We start from the raw sequence: 6,000 nt of genomic DNA, 5'->3' as shown, positions 1-6,000 counted from the left end.
CGGCCGTGAGTGAAGGCTGCAGGACGGCTTTATGCCGTCAGGTGGGAGCAGGTGCAGAAGCCGGTTGGAGGAGCGAGGTGCGGAGCGGGCGACCAACAGCTGAGAGACGGTAATGCTCCCCACCAATGGCTGCGCTGACGGATCTACAGGGAGGGGTTAGGCAAAGGTGGCGCGCACTGTGCGCACCACGCACGCAAAGACATACCTATAGGCCTGCGGCCGTAACAGTACCTACCCTAGGTGACACGGGGAGAACATGCAAACTCCACACAGAAATGCCCTTTTGCCAACCCCGCCTCGGGTATGGGCACTGATGACACGGAGGAGAGAACCAGCACCCGCAGCGTCCCCAGCGGGACCTTCTAGCTGTGAGGCTACAGCACTACCGACAAAACCGTGGCAGTATGAGCCAATGGCGCCATCTAGTGGCAGCAGGGATGGAGTTAAAGGAACTACTAGATTCCTGAAGAAGATCCTAGTGATCGAATCTTAATAAACCAGTGGAGCTGAGTATTTCCAGCGTTGCAGACTCTATTCTTTGCTCACTTAAAGGAACTACAACATGCATTTTAAAACTGTTTTTAATATTTAATATCATATTGTTTATGTCCCTCAGATGTTTATTTCTAATGGTTTGAGCCTAAATCACAACTCTGATATAAACAGTCCATGTCATTTCTGTGTAGCTTCTAAAGCAGTTTGTCCCGATGTGCCAGCTACTCCCCTCCCACGTCTTTGACTCCCCTCCCACAGTCTCAAAAGATTTGGAAGAGGGATTATACAAAGTAGGGCGAGTAGCACCAAATCAGTCGGCCTGTTGTGAGACCACTGTACATAGAAACCCCCCCCCCCCAAAAAACACAAGAAATGTTTAAATTCATGTTGTAGGAATCTTAACCCCTAACGGCTCCCCTCTCCTCTGCGCTCCTCTGTGGGCCATGCTGCACTCATCTGGGCGAAGCTGGAAAATGATGTTCCCCGGTGGGAAAAGGCCTCCTTGCCAGCTTTATGCATTCCTAGCTTCAACACACTCATGCACGTGTGCATGCATTCGTGAGCACACATACACACGTTTGTTTATCTCGTCTAGGTTTAGTGTGCGTGCGTGTGCATGCGTGCGTGCCCACATCCTCTACTTTCATGTTGACTGTACACAGATTATTATTCTCCCATATTGTGTTTGAAAGACGAGCTGTTGGCATCTTCAGAGAGCAGCATATTAAACGGAGACAGGAACAATGATGCCGAGTGGAAGCATCGTATTCAACCGAAATCATTCAAAACCATTTGCATAATATCATGAGTGTCACTTTAAATGCGTTAATAGCCTCTTACGTTTGCCTCAAACGTGGCTAATGTGGCAATTAACTACTTAAACACTATTTGTAGTTGACCAGAGACCTCCAGGGCTCCACACAACAGCTTGTAGACCTGCCACTTTAGGCAAATATTCACCACAGAATTGGGACGCAATAGGGTTCACGAGGTTAATAAAGTATGATGTTATAGCAGAAAGAAATATTATTTATTTTATCGTATCTTATCGAAATAGTGTCATTTTCCATTTATGTGTCTCCCACACCTGGGGCATGAAAGCCAAGATTGGGGTCAGGCTCTCTCGACCATCATGATGTCCCCCCTCTGATTGGTCAGGCTCTCTCGACCATCATGATGTCCCCCCTCTGATTGGTCAGGCTCTCTCGACCGTCATGATGTCCTCCCTCTGATTGGTCAGGCTCTCTCGACCGTCATGATGTCCTCCCTCTGATTGGTCAGGCTCTCTCAACCGTCATGATGTCCTCCCTCTGATGGCGAGTGGGAGCTGATCTTCAAAGAGTAAACACACCTATTCTTTGGGAACAAATGAAAAACAGATCAAGAGAGTGTGACAGTGAAATTAAATATACATAAAGGTGTGTGTGGGCCACGATGCCTATCCAGTCAGGCGGGAAGGGTGTTTTTAAAGACGCTCTCTCTATTTCAGAGAGAGCGAGACCACTGAATGGGCAGCCACGTCTCTTTATGGCCTGGTTTTCATTAACCCATTCTGACCTGAGATCAGATTCATACGAGGTTTCCGCCGGACACACACTGGTCTGATGAACCCATTCTGACCTGAGATCAGATTCTAAAAATGTCAGTCGTTCTTCGATTTTTCAAAAAATAGCAGACCTACAAGCTCGTATCGCGCCACTCGGTGGCGCGATATGAGCTTGTAGATCTGCTATTTTTCAATAGCTAAAGCATAACATGATGCCAACACCAAAATGGGTGCCCGGTCAGAATGGGTTAAGCGAAAGTTTATTGGCTGTGTGTGGGTCATTACCTGCAGTAATAGCCTGTTATCAGCCCTCAAACACTCAAACAAGGGAGGTTCTGCAAGGTTCACCAACACATAAACACTGTGGTAGCCAGAGGTTTTAGCCTTGCCAAGCATGCCTGCCTGGGTAATGGCAGGACTGTGTGCATAGCACATTCCAAGGGACAACTAACCCTCCAGTTCAAAAATTGAGGACAAAAGAACAATCTGCCTATTTGGCATTCCTATTTTGGGCATGTCATTATAGGCAAAAGTTTTCAAAAAACGTTCAGCAATTTTTTTTAAATTGAGAAAATAGCCTGTCTGCAAGCTCACAACAATGCTTAAGTGGTTAAGAATCATACTGCTGGCTGGTGCCTCAATGCATTTCAGTATCTGTTTCGGTTTGGCCATATATATATTGTAAATTCTTTATCCATTATTGGCTTTATTTGTAGATTTTTCGTTTGTTTTATTTTCTCTCAAGTCATTATAACTTTAGCTCAAACATACCTGAATAACTTAATCAATGTTGGGTAAATATCATTGCTTAAATAAATAGTTTTTCTTTTAAATCGCCAATATGACAGTTAGCCTGCCTCATTTTAGTGTCTGTAGATTGGGTATTTTTGCTATTTTCAAATTATTACTTTTTGTTTTAAACCAGGGGCTATGGCTTTTTAAAATAGTACCAGTTTAAAATTCCAATAAACACAAGCCTTCGTGAGAAACATTAGGATGTTCTTGGCTTGGAGGTAAAACTATGCATGTACAGCGTGACTGAGAAATGGTTCGGGGAGTTAGTGCTGTCACTGGTGAACGAAAATATCCATAAAAAATTCTAAATGTCAATATATTCCTCTGGGGATTGTTATAGACAATATGAGCGGATACAAGAGAGCAAAGCCAAAAGTTCAGATCACAACAGGAGCTGACTGGAGGCTAAATGTGTCGTTGCACAGATTAAAAAGTCTCTTCCTTTGGCACACAGCCTACTAACTTCACAATCCCTGGCACCACAAACTGCTGCAAATGAGGATATTAAAATCAAATGTAATGTCCGGATGATTCAGTGGCAGTCAATAAGATTGATCAGAACATAATCATGAATTAGAAATAATTAGGGATGTGTCTGGTTTCAGGAAGTGTCACTTCAAGGCGGTTTCGCTTCAAGGCAAGCCCTTAAAGAGGAATTTGGGGACATCAAAAATCTATTTCGCTAATTCAAACAGCTTTGCTTCGATTTCTACAATGTGTTGTTATTCTATAATCACATAAGCATAAACTAGAAGCCGGGGTGGATGTATTTGTGATGTATTTATCAGTGTGCAACACGTCGTACTGTGTGCAGTATGACTGGGCCGCAAACTTTCATTCCAAATAGTCAGAGGATATTAATAAAATCTGGGAATACATTGGTGAATTATCTTCACCAATGTGTTTGTAAAGGTGTCTACTAACATATCCCACCTTGGTTTCTACTCAACCACCCTAGGGGAATTTTTGACAGCTGCTGAAAGTTGGGGTACCATACAACCATTATAAGGCAAAATGTTCTAAATTTCATTATGCTTTAAGTAGCATGTGACGTGTCAAACTAGGGGGTTTTCATGATTCTGAATCCATTCCAAGCATTAGTTTTGCACGAAAAAAAAGTAAAAAGGCCATAGCCGTCATCACAAATGTGATGAGGTCAGCACATTTGGGAAAGTGTCTATGGCCGAATTTAGTACGTTTGTATGGTACCCCAACTTTCAGCAGCTGTGAAAGATTCCCCTAGGGTGGTTGAATAGAAACCAATGTGGGATATGTTAGACACCTTTACAAACACATTGGCGAAGAAAAGTATATACTATATATACTGATAATATTCCCTGACTAAAAGTATAAAAGCTCACAAAGCTTTGCTTGCAGATCTGCTCATTTCTAAGAATTTGGAAAATTCTTGAAAAGTTTTTAAATAATAATAATAAGCTTGGTGTCCATTTCAGCGGCGACGCACACAGTATCAAGGCTGGACAGATCAAGAGACGAATGGATCAAAGGGACAAATGGACACAGAGAGACCAGGACACTATGAATACCATATACTGTAGCACATTACATAATGTATACAGAGAAAGGGACGGGGGAAGATGAGAGAGAGGCCTAGCTAGGGCGGCGAAGGGCGAGGCTTTGTCGCCTGGTGATCTTTGACACGGCCTCTGAGCCGTGTCGTCTGATTCATATACGCCGGCCGTGGCCGCCGTCCCGCTGCGCTGTGAAGACTGCGGCGCTGTGATCAAGGCTAGCGCCGCATGAAGGAGGGATCTGAGAGCTTTTCTGTACATCACAGAGGACCAGAGCTGTGGTACAACGCCTCTGATGATGATGATGCTGCCCCGCGACACGCCGTCCTGTCGGAGCACCACCTGTCTGTCTCCACCAGTGGTGGGAAGTAAATTAGTAGATTTGCTTAACCCATGGAGACCTGAGACTAGATTTGACAACATTTCTTGTTTTTGTCATCATCATTATTTTTGTATTTGGCCGTGCCGGACTCCCATCTGAATGTGTTTCAGGGACCCCCAGAAGCAAAGATTTGAGTTAAAAAGTTTGCTGTGAAAGCATATACTCAAAGATCTGTGCCACATTTTGATGATTTTCCCAAAAAATTGAGATACCAAAAATAGACATATTTGAATATTCTAACCACACCTGGGGGTCTATTAGAGTAATGTCTCCAGAGACAGAAAAATTATGGCACTCCTTTTGGTGTTTGAAGCATCGTGTTATACTTTAGCTAATGAAAAATCTTGAAAATGTGGCGCAAATCTTTGAGTATCTTTCAGAGCGAACTTATTAAAGTCAAATAGTCCCTGGAACAACATATTTTCAAAAGGGGGGTCTGCGGCCATAATTACATATGCTTGTTTGAGGTCCTTGATGTGAAATAGTTTGAAAACCACTGACATAGAAACATTTAGATTTAAAGTAAAACATTTGAGTACAACGTTGCACTTTTTACTGTATCATCCATGGAATGGATGAGCACAGTGCTACTGTCTAAAAAACATCTTTATACCATGAAGAAATTCAGTCCAAGCCAGAATACAAATCTGGACATAAATGTTTTAATTTTAAATGAAAAGGAATGCAGACACGATCTCAATGGGTTGATTTTATGTAAGAATGTGAGCATGAAAGCCGTTAAATGTTAATGGGTTAATGTAGTTCAATCCTTATTTGATATGGATCAATGGAAAGAAGCTGGCGTAACTTAAAAGGGTTCAAGAGAGAACTGTAATCAAATAATCTTTCTGTACAGCTTGCTGTACAAATGTGCATGAACTGTAGGGAATGCCATTGTGGTGCAGTATTGCAAGTTCACTTCATGCTACCAGATCAAAGAACAGTTTTCACTATAGATCATGAAAAGACATTGCGCATCGTGGGTTTTCTGTCTAGTGTCTCTTTATAGTGGCATTTACACAGGGTTGGTAATTGCGGCTTGAGACTAAATAAGTCCTCACTTTGTTCAAGGTATTCACTTTGTTGCAAATTTAGAGTGGACCAAAACTACACAATGAGCGCGGCTCGTTCAGGCTGGCCATTTGAAAGACCTTTTCTCTGGTCTACTGCATACTTAATCTCCGAATTTAAGCACAATGTTGCACTATTTTATTTCCTCCACCGCTCTCACTCTATACAGGCCTTTTCAT

General features: G+C 42.7%; 1 protein-coding gene across 1 annotated transcript in view; it reads left to right on the top strand.

Moving 5' to 3' along the window:
• Nucleotides 1-6,000, top strand: part of fstl4 (follistatin-like 4) — a gene marked incomplete at its 3' end in the record, with an annotated part of 306,304 nt that overhangs the window by 274,236 nt on the left and 26,068 nt on the right. The gene's annotated exons all lie outside the window — the stretch shown is intronic.

The sequence above is a fragment of the Protomyctophum parallelum genome (assembly GCF_964188405.1).
Source record: "Protomyctophum parallelum genome assembly, chromosome: 1".
In the NCBI taxonomy this organism is placed as follows: domain Eukaryota; kingdom Metazoa; phylum Chordata; class Actinopteri; order Myctophiformes; family Myctophidae; genus Protomyctophum; species Protomyctophum parallelum.
Note: the sequence above shows the minus strand (reverse complement) of the source record. Positions and strands in the feature narration are given on the sequence as shown.